Here is a 15,530-nt window from a genome sequence, read left to right as displayed (position 1 = left end):
ATCCTACACCTGTTATACCATTTTCTGCTGCTGTTGATATAACCCGATACTCATCTGACCAGAAATCCTTGTCTTCCTTCCACTTCACTTCACTGACCCCTACTATATCTAGATTGAGCCTTTGCATTTACCCTTTTCAGATTTTCTAGTTTCCCTACCACGTTCAAGCTTCTGACATTCCACGCCCCGACTCGTAGAAGGTTATCCTTTCGTTGATTATTCAATCTTTTTCTCATGGTAACCTCCCCCTTGGGAGTCCCCTCCCGGAGATCCGAATGGGGGACTATTCCGGAATCTTTTGCCAATGGAGAGATCATCATGACACTTCTTCAATTACAGGCCACATGTCCTGTGGATACACGTTACGTGTCTTCAATGCAGTGGTTTCCATTGCCTTCTGCATCCTCATGCCGTTGATCATTGCTGGTTCTTCCGCCTTTAGGGGCAATTTCCCACCCCTAGGACAAGAGAGTGCCCTGAACCTTTATCCGCTCCTCCGCCCTCTTTGACAAGGCTGTTGGCAGAATGAGGCTGACTTCTTATGCCGGAAGTATTCGGCCGCCAATGCTGATTATTTATCAAAATTTAGGCAGTGGCGGGGATCGAACCCGGGACCGAGGACGTTTCGATTATGAATCAAAGACGCTACCCTTTTTTTTTTTTTCTAATCTCATTTTGTTTGCTTTTGATCGTTGCATCTGCTCAGGGCGGACGTCGTAAAACATCCATTGAAGTTCGTTGTAAATCGAGTAACTCAGTTTTTTTATTACAGAGAGCACGTAACCCTCTGACCGAACACGCTGAGCTACCGTGCCGGCACCCTAGACCACGGGGCAGCTTATGAAAAACGAAACTGAAATTGGTACAACATTTTTAAGTGAGAAAGTTAATTAATGATTTTACACAGTAAAAAGTCATAGAATCTCCAATTATAAATACCAGTGATAGTGTAGTAAACCCTTCATTAAAGTGCAAAAAATAATTAATCAATATTATTCGAGCAGAGACTTCTATTTTCACAGCAAGGACAACAGGAATATGTACGCTATTTGATCTTGCACGCGGCAGATTGAAATGCTACTTTTGAACTTTTAACTTGCTTAGTCTTGTGTCGGTGGTAATCAAATATCAGGGGACCTTTCATAACAAAGGGAGTAATGAATTAATAGAAAAGACAATTAAACATAGGTGTTCTTTTTTATGAGATTCCTCCATACGTGGCACTACATAGCAATACGAGAAACGTTTTACGCAACCACTCACACCACGTCATAACAGCACTGAATAAACTCGAACAACTCATGGTAACCTCATAACACAGTTAATGTATACCGGTAAACCACATGACTTCAGCAGTACTTTCAGAATCAGTGAGAAAAATGCAACTTTCACCATAGACACTATATCCCGATGTGAACAAAAATGACAGTAGGCAACATGGCGGATATTGCGTTGTTCTGTTAAACATACAAATGAAAAGGTCTTTGTGTCACGATTATAATCGCGCAAATTGAAACAGCAAGCAGATTAATACATAGTAAATAGACAAATCGTGAAGTACGCTAATTAAACAAAATCGTTATATTGCACTGGCTAACTGCAGCGTCACAATTGCAGCCGATGTTTCTAGCGCAGTGCTAACGGTAGTGAAAATTTGTATTAAATTTGTTGAAGATGGGTGAAAGCTCAGAACGCGTTTTCGGATGAATAAAAATACTTTAGGAAGTGGATGGTTGCTGTATTTCTTAGAATAACTGAATGCTGCATTTCACTCGCTGTTCCAGGTATTCCCTGACAATTTGAATGAGATTAAAGTCAGGTGATTTAGCGGGCAATTGAAGTTCGTTTGAATGCGGGAATGTTTGTCAAATCAGGGACATACGCTTTCAACCCTGCGATCAAGGCGGTTGTTATCTCGGGAGTGTCCGCAACATACTGACCGTGATGTGTGAGATACGGCTACACTTGGCCACCAAGAAAGTGAGAACATTTTTGTGATCTGTTGATTGGCCGGTGACTTGCAACTGTTATTTGTCAGAAATATCGTTCTGCTTTTCGACTTAGTCCCACTGTACGTGAATGTACTTTATGCAACAACAACTACAGTGCCCTCTAAAAGTTTATGATCCACAAACTGCTTTAAGTAAATCGACGTCAGGGCGCGTCAAGCCAGGTAAGTAGGCTAGGTGGTACACTGTGTCATTTTCTCGCTGACTTTTCCATTGTCAAAGTATTTTCCTGTGCAGCTTGTGACACTAAAACCAGCGAGATGAAAGGCAGAGAGGAGAATATTTGATTGTGGTGCTGGCCGGCCTAGGGCCAGCTAGTCGGGATGGAAAATCCAACTATGAGCCACTGAGCCACAAGAGTGCTCGGAGGCCGTCACTGAAAACAGCCGTTGAGGGGGAAATCCGAAATACCAGAGCGGGGACTTCTCTCTTGCTGGACAGCGACAAGATGGAGGCCACAGATGAGTGACATAAGGAGACGAATGACAGTATTTCCATAACAAATAAATAACAAACATTACAGACATGCAACATAAAAAGATGGAAACCAAAGGAACAGTGGTGATGAGACGAGCTCATTGCAGTTTTCAAAAATGGTTCAAATGGCTCTGAGCACTATGGGACTCAACTGCTGTGGTCATAAGTCCCCTAGAACTTAGAACTACTTAAACCTAACTAACCTAAGGACAGCACACAACACCCAGCCATCACGAGGCAGAGAAAATCCCTGACCCCGCCGGGAATCGAACCCGGGAACCCGGGCGTGGGAAGCGAGAACGCTACCGCACGACCACGAGATGCGGGCAACAGTTTTCACGTTGCTTCTGAACCACATACATTGAAAGTTTACAAAAGTCAGTAACAAATGGAATGGTCATTTAGTACGCACTTACGACACGTCGTATGAAAGCAATAATCACATGTTATTTTTACCATCAGATATATACAAACAATTTGTTGACTGTATATGCAGATTGGGCCTCTGCAACGAATTCTTCACATACAAAAGTAACCTGAGACCAACATGAGTATCCCAGACCATGGCCCGACAAATCCTGATACGCATGCAGCCACAGTTTGGTGATTTACGAAGTAATGGTAATTTTACTGAAATTTCTACACGTTTCAGCATCAGATGTGACGAGCTATTCGTGTTTTTTATTCATAACTAAAGTAAAAATGCATAAATTTTTAATCAGACGTCACAAACTGACCGTGATATTTACTAGTAAATTGGATATATGTGTAACTGTCTTTTACAATTGAATGGGGAAAATTTGTAGAATTCTGATGTCGAAACCACAATCAAGTCAGAATCCGAAAGCAGGATCGCCAGTGAAGTATAACGCTTAGCATTGGCAGCATGTTCATTACTGACAACAACGACCGTCAGCCGCAACAGAACTGACCTCCTGGACGGAGAGTACAGCTATTTATAAAAATGGCTTGTATTTATAGGTTCATCAAATTTTCCGGAATACGTAAACATAAGACGTTTCAACAACTTCGGACACATATACCTTACTGACAGGTAGCAGTCGCTATGGAGGCAAGAAGTGCCTACGTAACATAGTTCAGGAAATATGACGTCACAAACAATGAGATGCTTACAAAATTGCAGCATCATGCATAGCGTTTAAATTGATTACTTCTTTGCTACTAACTATATTAGCAGTACGTTCTGCCAATAGTATCCGCATACGCCGCTAAATTTACTACAAAATTATATGATTGTACAACACACAGATGAAGAAATATGACGTTGTAAACATTTAGATGCATGTAACACCGCCACATCATGCATGAAGTTTTAACATATATATTATTTACTACTAAGACACCCCTGCAGTCAAGTCAAATTAAGGAAATCCCTGGCGATAATTTTGACAGCTTTCAACTACAAAGTGCTAACGGCTGTAGATGAAACTCCTTGTGAGATTTTTGAGTTAAAGAACTTTAAGATTTTGTCGAACGTTAATGTGCTGTTGTATGAATTCTGTTCACGCATGCTAATGTCTTTAAATTCTCTGCTTGCACGATATGAATACATTTCGTATTGATTAATCATTTAACGATTCATCAAATTTGTAAATCTATATAAGGCCACCATTCGCATATTCCTGCCCGTTATTTCTTGAATAAACATTTGACTTGAAGTGTAAAGAACTTTCTTTAGTCCACATTAGTGTCTTACAGGTTATTTAACCATTTGTTCGGCAGATCAGTTATTTTATTTGTTATATATTTTAATTTTCCCTAATTAGTATCTCTGCTATTAAAAGTTTTTATGAGTGTTAAGTTGTTTAAGATTTGTGCTGAAAAGCGACTGTGCGTGACCGATACCTTGTGAACTCGAGCGACCCATGCTCATACAGTATTTGCATTACCCACACCTGTCGACCGGGTTGCAGGGTTGTAGATGACTAGATGGTAACGTTGCAAGCTGATTCGTCCTGATTGTTTTCATTCACAATGTAGGCATGTTTTTTAGTGTAACTCGTCCAGGGAACTCACGTAGTATCTGTTATAATTTCTCTGAATCACAGAAAACTCTGACCATAAGCAGCCGAAGTCGAATTTCCCCTTTTTCTTCGACTTCGACTTCGACCGGCTTCCATTTACTACTCTGATTACGGTTTGGTGGAGTCATATTTAGTTAAAGATACGAAACTCCCCATCAGATTCCATTCTATTATTTAATAAACACTACAAATATGGCTGAAGAATTCGATTTTGCATTTGATTGGGGTCACTATTCAACAAGTGCGGCACCCATCTTACACAAAGCTTGATCGTAGTTAATTCGTCGTGTGAAGTGCAGCGATCTCTTCACTTACGTATGATGGATTCGTTCATTCTTATTTGATCGTCGGTCGTCCAGTACCATATTGTGAACTTCCTAGATGTTTTCCTCTACAGTTCCAGTTCTGAAATGGCGTTCATGATAAATACATCCACGTTGCAGTGTCTTACATTGACTTTCTGTCGGCGAAAAACCCCCCAAAAATGGCTTTTATGACACCACAACGTTCCTACTCATCCATTTGAACGAAACATTTTTCTGGGTTGTCTTTGTACGGTACCGAAGTACACTTGGGTCATCATTCTCACCAAAATCAACAGATATTCTTCGACGAACACATTGTGTTCCTACCTTAAAATAACACGTTTCAGATTCCAGTGACGGCCTGTGGCGTGAGGAAGAGAATTTTAATGTAACCAACATAATCATCTTTGATTCATTATCAGTGTGGTAAAGTCAACAAAAAATCATCTGTGATTCATTATCAGTGCGGTAAAGTCAACAAAAAAATTTTGTTCGTGGTCACTTGTTGACATATCGCCTGTTAGCTTCTGTCTCGGTTTCTTCGGCAGACGTTCGTTCGTCGATTTTTCTGACGTTTCGCCTTCGCTATTGGATGGCATTGACGTAACTTCACCCTGCACTGTTGGTGACGGACTGCAGCCGAGCCCGCGACAATAGATTAACTGTACCTGGTGCTCCAACGTCTGAGGACTTTTCCCAGGTCGCTATCGCTGTGGTTCTCCTCTTGCTTCCTGAAAGTGTAGTTCACAGCAGCACGGGAGTCCAGGATTCGTTCACCTTGAGGCTTTCTTCTTTCTGTTAAAGTCGTTCTCGTTCTTGAAAATTTCTATGGCTTTTCTGAGCAAGCAGGCTCGGTAGCTACTCTCCACAGATAGAACTTCCGTATCAACAAATTTTATTATGTGGTCAGTCTCACATAGAGCGTGTTCCTCCACGGTCGATTTCTCCACCCGTCCCAACCTCAATACTGTTTATCTTCGGGTGTTGATTAATAGTCCAATCACTACGTGTACAGTATATGCGGTATACCTTCGCAATTGCAGGTGAGTCCCTTTCGTCGTTTCCGGATGTGACACACTCTTTGATTTGTAAATACTGATTAGACTGTGTTCGCAGTGGAAAGTGAAGGTCAATTCCAGTCTCTCGTGCTGATCAAAACGCAGAAAGATGGTCAAAAAACGACGGCTGAAGAACCCCAGATAGAAACCAACAGAGGGTAAAATCAATGTTTCTACCTCGGCGCCCGCAATCTCGGCTTGGAACCGTAGCGATGTAGCGGACCTGGTTCTAGCTTGTTTGTGGGCAGCTCCCAGTGTTCGCTTCTCCAAACATTGTGTTCCTGCGATGGCTCCCCAGCTCGTGTGAAGTGCTCTACGTTCCGCTCAGCGTTTGCCTCCGTGCGTGTCAACAGCATACGATCCTCTACAAACTTGTCTGATTGCTGATAATCCGCTAGAGCGGGGCATCGCGTCTACTGACCACTGAAGACATTCACGACAGGCTCAGTTGATCTGGTGTGCATCCTCATGCGAAGTGGTGACGATTGTTTCATCTCAAATAGCGCTGATTCATCTACCGTGTCTATTTGATCATTTACGTTCCCGTATAGGCGCGAAATCTGGAAATGGCCCACCTTGCAGAAGATAAATAGTTATGGGAGATTTCTAAGCCAACAAAATGTGATAGTTTCTGTAAGGACTCACTTCCTTTAGCTTTTATTTCTTTTCAAAAATTACACTACCTTTCCTGCAAGTTTTCGTTATTAAAATTCTGTCAGTTTTACTGGTCGGTTTCATGATTTTATGTTTTGGAATAAATCTTTTACGGATCTCAGTCGAGTAGTTATAACTTCCCGTCCTGTATTGACTCTAGTGTTCTTCATTTCTTCTTAATTACGTCTGGAGATGGCGACAGGATAAATTTGGGACTCTCCTAGGTTGCAGCTTAATGATATCCATTGCTTTCTACGGTCATCTTTGAAGTTTGCTGTCATGATTTTAAGGTCGAATGACTTGCTTATATCTACTAGCCTTCAGCCATTTGTGATAGTTCTGTTATGAGCTGAATAGTTCCAATAATTTTTCGGATTGACTTCTCCTTACCCAGTTGCGCACTGAACACTCCTTTACGTGTTTTTCTTGTGAACTTCCGACTGTGTGCATTTAGGAGTAACATATCATACGACAAGCTAATTGAAACCACAACAAATAATTAAGTCTTTGAAAATATCAAATGAAAAGGTAGTGGTAAAATTTTTTGACTGTAAGAAGGCTTAGGGTTCAATCGACACAGACTACTTTCCAAAATCTTAAAATAGATTGCAATAAGTAGGAGAGCTCTGTAAATAACAAAACAGACTCTTATAAACATAGTATCTAAATTTAAATTTCTTGCAACAACTACTAGTCTCTTTCAAATGTTATCGGGAATGAGACAAAGAGACTATCATTCAACTGTGGGTGAAAGAACTAATGAGAGAATGGAAAATAGAGGAACAAAAAGAAAAAGTTAATAAAACACATAAGGCTTTGCAGACGATCCCGTGATAATATATGCAATGTTATGGAACGTAAAAAAAAAAAAGAAATTGTAACTTCTGAATGATACAGTTGAAAACGCTGGTCTACAAATATCGTTTGAAAAACAAAACACATCAGCAGTGACAGCAACTCAACAAATATTTTAAATACCAAGAATGGCAACATCATGAAAACAGAAAACTTTAAATATCTGGGTGAAAATATAAACATAAAGTATTAAAAAGAAGAATTTAAAACTGGAATCGAAAAAATAAAAGAAACATACATGAAAGTGAGAAATTTTATAGTAAAAATATTTTTAAACGGGTTAAATAAAAGCCATTATTATACAGTTATAACACCAAATGTCCTCTATGGCTCAGAAAATTTTATCCAGACGTAAAATGACATTAGAAGATTTGGAAAAGTTGGGAAGAAGAATCTTGCGGATAACATTAGGTCCAGTCAAGACAAAAGATGGCACCTAGGTATTGTGACCAAAGAAATGAATAGACTCATTCTGCCCTAACATAACAGATGAGATCAGGAAAAGATGTTTTACATTATACGAACATCTGAAATACATGAAGCAAGAATATTATTTTGTGTATCTCATTTAAAGCTTCAACTGTATCAGACTCTTTATGTTATATAGTATCAAGCACAAGACTGCAATTGGCACCAGTCGTTGGAAAGAGCTGGCAGAGTATCTAACAAGTAATAACTCTTAGTGAATGCTTTAATTATGCGTCAAAGTCTTTAAAATAATCTCTGTTTTGATGAATATACGATTTCCACACATAGATTTCAGCAAACCAAATTGTCTGCATTAAATACCTGCGGAGGAAGATATTTCCCTACAAGTGAACAACATTCTACCTATACTCCTTCACAAGAAAGATCGCAGAGGCTACATAAAAACCTACAGCAATAATAGACACCTATCCATAATCAGGGTGAAGTCTGATTAAGGCTGCATTCGACAGTAGGCGACACAGGGGTGGCTATATCGTACCATGACACTGTCACAGTCCAAGAACGGACTTACTGGAAAAGCACTAAGAAGGCCTTAAAAAATATGTGCTGTAACCGTTGAGGAAAAAGTTTTTGATTCAGACTATGCATGAATTCCAAAGTACATGTTACATCCACTTAGCACTGGAAGCACGATTATTACTGACACCAACATATGCCAGAAAAGAACAGAACTCCTGGATGAAGAGTGCAACTATTTACACAAACATCGAATATTCCTGAATGCTGGTATTTATATATTCGTCAAACTGCACAGAATATGCAAACAAAAAAGATATTTCAGGAACATTCCAGAACTAATGAATGCTATATAGTTGCCAATAGTCGGTTTTGAAGTGGTGATCCACAGCACACCAAACAGCCACATTAACATCTACACCACATCGCGTGCACCACAACCTGTGGCACCTCTCCTCGACTTGGAGAAGTAGCGACCTGCTACTGCAAAAGTTGTAATTGGAATCGACTGCTGTACCCTGGACCTAGATCTTGTCAGTAGTCCTCTCTGTTTGGTGGTGTGGGCGGATGATCCCGGTTTGGTCGTGTTGTTACATACTCTTGAATATAACGAGCATTGAGTGTAGCTTTTCCACCGAAGCTTCGGGGAAGTCGAGTGGATCTTAAGTTCCCTTGAACTTCCCAGTGTCGATCTGTATTTCTGATTCAAGCTGAAGACATCGACGACTTCTCTGCGCTTTTATAATTTGGTGAGGGGTCACCATCCTCGACGTCATATTGACATCCAACAGCGACGAAGAGTGTGATACGTCCAAAAGTAATGCTTTTGTAACTTTTCTGATAATACCACTTTTTGTGGAGCTGTAAACATTCTTTCCAAGTCTACCAGGGTGTATCTCAGGTGCCAGTTCTTGCTGTTATAACGCCCTCGTTCTGCTGGACGCGTAGGGACTGTGTGGAAGCCATCTGTCTTGCTTCTTGGGTCCTAGTAATAAGGTGCTTCACTAAGTCATCCTCAGGATACTCTGCTTGAAAGGGGAAGAATGTATCCTTTGTCGCTATGGCCTTGCGAATATGGAGCAGGAAGAACGGCGTGTAGTCTATAGTGCGTCTTTCTTCGTTGTATTTTAAGTTAATGTCACGAGAGACAGTATTTTACCTCAATGACTCCCTTCCACTTCAATAAACATCGAGAGGATATCTGTCAACTTCTTATTAAAGCAAATGTCAAATCAAAACACCTTTCCGCCGTCAAAATTTCCAAATTATTATTTTACAGAGCAACCAGTTTCGGCGATATATTACGCCATCTTCAGGCCCCCTGACCGAGGTGAAGGAAGATTCCCACCTCTAGTCCAGTCAAAATACGGGCCAGCATTCAATGACTGGTATCTGTAGATTTTTGAGACAGCGATCAGTTCAATCGTCACCTGCCGAGCTGTCGGCTCTTTTCCACCAAAGATTTCCTTGAAAGGCAGTTGCCATCCTTTTGTTTGCATCAGTATTTGTCTGCCACTGCGACGTCACACTCCTGAAACTTCAGTGCCCATCTTGCCGTTTGACTTGCTGGATCCTTTTAGCTAATCAACCATTTCCTCACAATAGTGAATCGTTTGTAAAATAAATACAGTCAGAACTTGTCGATGGCCCAAACTACTGCAATGCACTGTTTCTCGGTCGTAGAGCAGTTATTCACGGGCTTGGAGAGTACTCTGGAAGCATTAGCTATCACCTTTTCAGCACCATCCCGAATTTCTACTAGAATCAAATGGTTCAAATGGCTCTCAGCGCTATGGGACTTAGCATCTGTGGTCATCAGTCCCCTAGAACGTAGAACTACTTTAAAAACTACTTAAACCTAACTAACCTAAGGACATCACACACATCCTTGCCCGAGGCAGGATTCGAATCTGCGACCGTAATGGTCACGCGGTTCCAGACTGAAGCGCCTAGAACCGGACGGCCACACCGACCGCCCTACTAGAATCGCTCGTCTCCCAAAACCACTAGCTTCACTGTGAAGGTCTGTCTCGGTACTCTCGTCATACAATGCTAGAACTGGAGACGATGTTCGCGGATGCTTAAGGACAAGGCAAGATTTTCCTTGCGCCTCTTTCTAGGAAAGTTTAGCGTCTTGCAGCAGTCTTTACACATTCCGAGAAAACTTTTCACATCACGAATGAGTGGAAAATCTGTGAGTACTCTTGTTTTCTCTGAACAAGAACATATTCCATTGCCATTTACCAGGTGTCCCAGGATTTTTATTTCTTGGGCGACGAAGAGGCATTTTCTTTCGGATGCGGGCAGAGGCCTGCAGTCTTAACATATAGTTCTGTGGCGACTTAGATGTTCTTCAGATGTCTTAAAGAAACCGACATTGGCATGTAGATAGCGAATATATGTTTTCCATTTAAGTTATCGAAGGGGGCTACCCATCATGCATTCGAAGAAGGCTGGTGTATTTTGCAGTCCAAACCACATAATTTTAAATTTATAGAGATCCTCAGGAGTTATGAAAGCAGTATTTTGTGTCAGCGTTGTCGATTTCGATGTGCCAGTAGCTTTCTGTGTGTCCATGGTAATATGTTGCTCCTTTCAAGCAGTATAGGGCGTCATCAGTGTGCAGCAATGGACAGATATTTTTCTTCGGGATTTTGTTCAGTCGTCGGCAGTCGACGCTTCAATACCTTCCTCTTCATAAATACATTCCGCTGGAAAGAACCAAATCTGAAAGTCCAATGAGGTTGTCTTATCATCTTCTCCACTTCCGCCTTGATTATCCATCGTTTAGCTGGCGACATTCTATTTGGGCGTTGGTTAATTTGTAACTGATTCCTAGTGTTGATACAGTGTTTCACCACGATCTACTTGGAATGTCTTTCCTCCATTCTGGATGATAAAGTACCCGAATACTGACGCGGAATGCCTATCACTCGCCGACGTTTCTCCTTGCTAAGGCCATATCCTATTGATGGTTCGATAGTAGCTTCCTCCCCTGGTGTTGTCTGCAGAGACATCCTTCCTGGATGTCTTTGGCTCTCCCTTCTCATGTACCTTTAGGATGAGATGAGGTTCTTCTGGGCAGTTTGTGATACAAAGTTCTCCTTGACAACTTAGTTGTCTTTGACAACTTACAATACTTATGATAGTCACTGGCAAGTAGACTTCCTTTTTAAAGCCTGAGTAGATTTTTGCAGTTGACAAAAGCGTTACAGATTAATCAGGCGCCTCGATTTGCTACTTGAACTCGTCTCGGTGATGATGGCGGAATAACAACCTTCTTCAATGGCAAAAAACCACCCAGAGCAATCTTTGTTCTTTGTGCTCGTTGGAATAGCTTCGTCAGTCTGGAAATCTGATCTTCTACAGTCTATGATTGTTCATCACGCCTGCAAGAACTCCCATACCGGAAAAACATCGATTACATTATCTTAAAATCACAAAGTCGAAGGGCTCTGTTGTTTCATTGATAGTTATTCTTGCAATATATGTTCCTGTAGCTGGACGTATTTCCCACTTGTCACTTTTAGCACAATCGCTTTCAGATTACAGAACATAGTCTTTCTTAGCTGACGACGATGAGCGTACAACATTACGGAAAAGGAAACCCCCGAGTCAATTAGCGCCCTGATGATGATAACGTCAGTGTGTTTTCCTGGTGACTGTCGACCACGGAGGATTTTTCATCTGTAGTGGCCTCTTCTCGATTTGTTGATCGCACTGCTTAGTTTTCGTTACGTCGGGTGCTGGGCGAACGGCTGATACGTCTGCACGGGGTTCGCGAACCGATACGGCTTGTTGGGATGCGAAGAGTTTGTTGGCCCAGGTTGACCGCAATTGGTGGCTGTTAACTGGCGTGAATGGGATTCATGTAATCGTCAACGTCTTGTGGCGTAACAGCCGTAGAACACCTGTCTTCTCTCTGCAGCAGAGTACAACGTCTGCTGGGCGTCCACAATGAAAATATACGAGCGTGTTTTTCTTCGTCCTCCAAATGTCCATCTTCATGTCGGGAGTTGTACTTGGCAGAAGAGCTGGTTGTACTCGTAATTGCCTTGGTCGGATGCTGGGTGGTTGTTTGACGGTTGCAGCATAAGTCCGAGTTGGTCATGGTGCATTCGACTAGTGGCAGCGATCGGTGCGAAAGGTGGATACTCCTCTTCTACGACATTATCAGTTCCTGAGGTATCGGGTCGATATTCATTGCTGCTGTCTCATGTGTACTCGGTCCGCCTTTTCTGGCTGCCATACACCACAGTTCCTATTCTCTTACTATCTGGCGTAAAAGAGCAACCACAACTGTCTAGGGGGTTACATCGGCAGTCGATAATGTTTTTATCATCCGACTCTTTTTCTGTTGCGTTTCCCCGATTCGCGGGTACCATGTGATGAATTCCTCTGTCGTTATGGTATCCTTTACCGTAACGGTTTGGTGCATGTCTCCTGTGACTCCTTTCCTAAATCGTGAGATACTGTCGACTTCTATCAGATTCAAATCATAACGTGACGTAGGGCCAAAACATTATGTGTGAAAGACTGTGTGGTTCTCACATTCGACCCTGTTCTTCAACGATTGTTCTTTCGCTAAGCGGGCTTACTGTTGATTGTCTCTTCACGTTTCCTTGAGTGTAGCCTGCAATTTGTTCCAGCTATTGAGGTTCTCTTGGTTTTTCTTGAACCACTGTGTGCGTCCAAGTAAAAGGACGCATTTTCCGAACACATGTTGTATTTGGCAAGTCGGTCGCAGTCATGCATTACTTCGTGAGATCCTGACTGACATCTCCGTTAAACACTGGAGGAAGCATGACATGCAACTGGTTTTTGAATCGATCTATCTCACGAATACACGGATGTTAGGAACGATGTATTGGTGTATTTCGCTTGTTGGCGACAGCTTTTACGCTGCATAATTGCTACCAGGGTTATGTAAATGATTTGAAGTTCCCGGCGTCTCAAGCAAACGAAATCACGTCGAAACCCCAACGAAGTTCAAATATGAAATCAGCGTCGTCAGTGAAGTGCAATTTTGAGCACTGAAGGCACGTTTCGTTACAACACCAACGTGTAGCCCGAAGAGAACTATTCTCCTCGATTGAGTTTGCAGCTATGTACACTAACGTCCAATATTCACGAAAGCTGCTATTTATACAGACATCGAATAATCCAGAATATACAAACTTTATAAGCATACTATAGTTCAATAAACATCCAGAGATGATCAGTACTAAGTAACAAATAACTGTGGGCTGTTGCATGTGAACTGGCGACCCGGAGTGCGCCAGCGAGCGGCGCCAACCACTACGTCACACCTCTTGCATCACATCTTGCGCCAGCCCTATGTCAGTGCTACATCTTCCTTTAGATATTTTAAGGGCTGTCGGAATTTCAGAATGTCGGATGATTCCGTATCAACACATTCTCGGCAGTTCCAGAGAACGGTTTCAAGTGGTTCAACTGGCAAATCTAAGAAAATGTACATGTTGATGGAACATATCTGCTGCAGTTTCTCTTTTCTGAATGTTCAGATACTTCAACAAGAGAAGGAAGTTTGTAAGTAGGCCTTACAGTCATTTGTAATAAGAATAAAACATTGTACAACGAACAAAGCGGAAAGGAAATACACTGCGTCTGAGAAAGATTCGTTCAATTTCACAAGATTGTGTATCCTATATAAATGAAGTAGAACTGTGAGGAGAATAATAATCTTTCCTTCCTGTGAGATCACAGTCGTGTGCAATTTTTTGAAACAGATTTCCGCCATTTGACTATTAGTTGTTCATTTATTTTACACCGTCACAATTTCGCCTTAATAACATGTTGAACTGAAAACTACTAAAGTGGAAGTATCATACAGTGCCGCGCATAGGAACAAGAAGTCATCACACACATGAAAACATTACATAGATGTTAAAATATATCTAGTCTGTATGTGACACATAGTGGAAGAAAACATATTTCTGTTATTATAGACCAGTTCTCGTACTACGGGATATGAGTACACGTCGAAGATGCAAAATATGACTGAATTGTGCACTGTGAGTAACCATTAACCACAGTATGACATATGTAGCAGCGAACTAGCCACAAAAGGGTGTACTTCAACTCTATGATACATCTGCCAGTCAATCTTCCATTGAACATCGAGGATATAGAGAAAGAATTACAAATTTTACAGGATTCTGCTCTCAATAATAGCTACAGGACAGATATAACCAAGGATTTGCATAAAAAGAAAATCAGGGATAATAGTGGCCTCGATCTTATGGAAATTACGCAAACTAAAGAAGAAGGAAAAGTGAAAAGGAACAGGCTACCATTCCATACGAAGGCACTATAGCGCACGAAATTGCAAAGTGTTTGACGAAACCAACGTAGTTAGACATAGTACAAGTAAAACTTACTCGATGAGTGGATCTAGTATCTATAAGAATAAATGTGACGCATGCAACAAGTACTACTCGGTATCTGTTCTTTCGGAAGTTCGAATCCACAAACAGTGCCCGAACTCTTACGGGAATCGGCAACGCGCCGCGAGTAATGAGTATAATGGGCGGGGGCACTACGAATGTAGTGCGGGACAATACGTTGAGAATGTGGGTTTCGCGGGAGGCGTGCCAGAGATAAATCCCTGCAGTCGCGCTGTCCTCTGTGTCCTCGGTGGCTCAGATGGATAGAGCATCTGCTACACAAGCAGGAGATCCCGGGTTCGAGTCCCGGTCGGGGCACACATTTCCATCTGCCCCGTTGACGTATGTCAACGCCTATATGCAGGTAAGGGTATTCATTTCATTTTAATAAAATAGATGCTTTAGCAAACCGATTTTGATGTCAAAATTTCAAACAGATTAAAGGAAACACATCATCTTAGTAATTTAATGGTCAGAATGATCACAGCTATATCAGTGTTCTCGTTGCCAGAATAAGGAAAAGTGTGAAATTATTCACATGAGTACTAAAAGAAATGAGCTAAATTTCGATTACGCTATAAGTCACACAAATCTGAAGGCTGTAAATTCAACTAAATACTTAGCGATTACAATTACAAATAACCTAAATTGGAACGATCACATAGATAATATTGTGGGTAGAGCAAACCAAAGACTGCGATTTAATGGCAGAACACTTAGAATGTGCAAAGGTCTACTAAAGAGACCGCTTACATTACGCTTGTCCGCCCCATTC

The 15,530-nt window shown here is 41.5% G+C and overlaps 1 non-coding gene across 1 annotated transcript; it reads left to right on the top strand.

The window, feature by feature from the left end:
• Window positions 1–14,999: 14,999 nt before the first annotated feature.
• Trnav-cac lies at window positions 15,000–15,073 on the top strand. Its single transcript has one exon. It is a non-coding gene; the product is annotated as a tRNA-Val (tRNA).
• Window positions 15,074–15,530: the final 457 nt, after the last annotated feature.

This window comes from Schistocerca americana, chromosome 1 (genome assembly GCF_021461395.2).
Source record: "Schistocerca americana isolate TAMUIC-IGC-003095 chromosome 1, iqSchAmer2.1, whole genome shotgun sequence".
In the NCBI taxonomy this organism is placed as follows: Eukaryota; Metazoa; Arthropoda; class Insecta; order Orthoptera; family Acrididae; genus Schistocerca; species Schistocerca americana.
The sequence above is the reverse complement of the archived record's forward strand: the minus strand, read 5'-3'. Positions and strand labels throughout refer to the sequence as shown.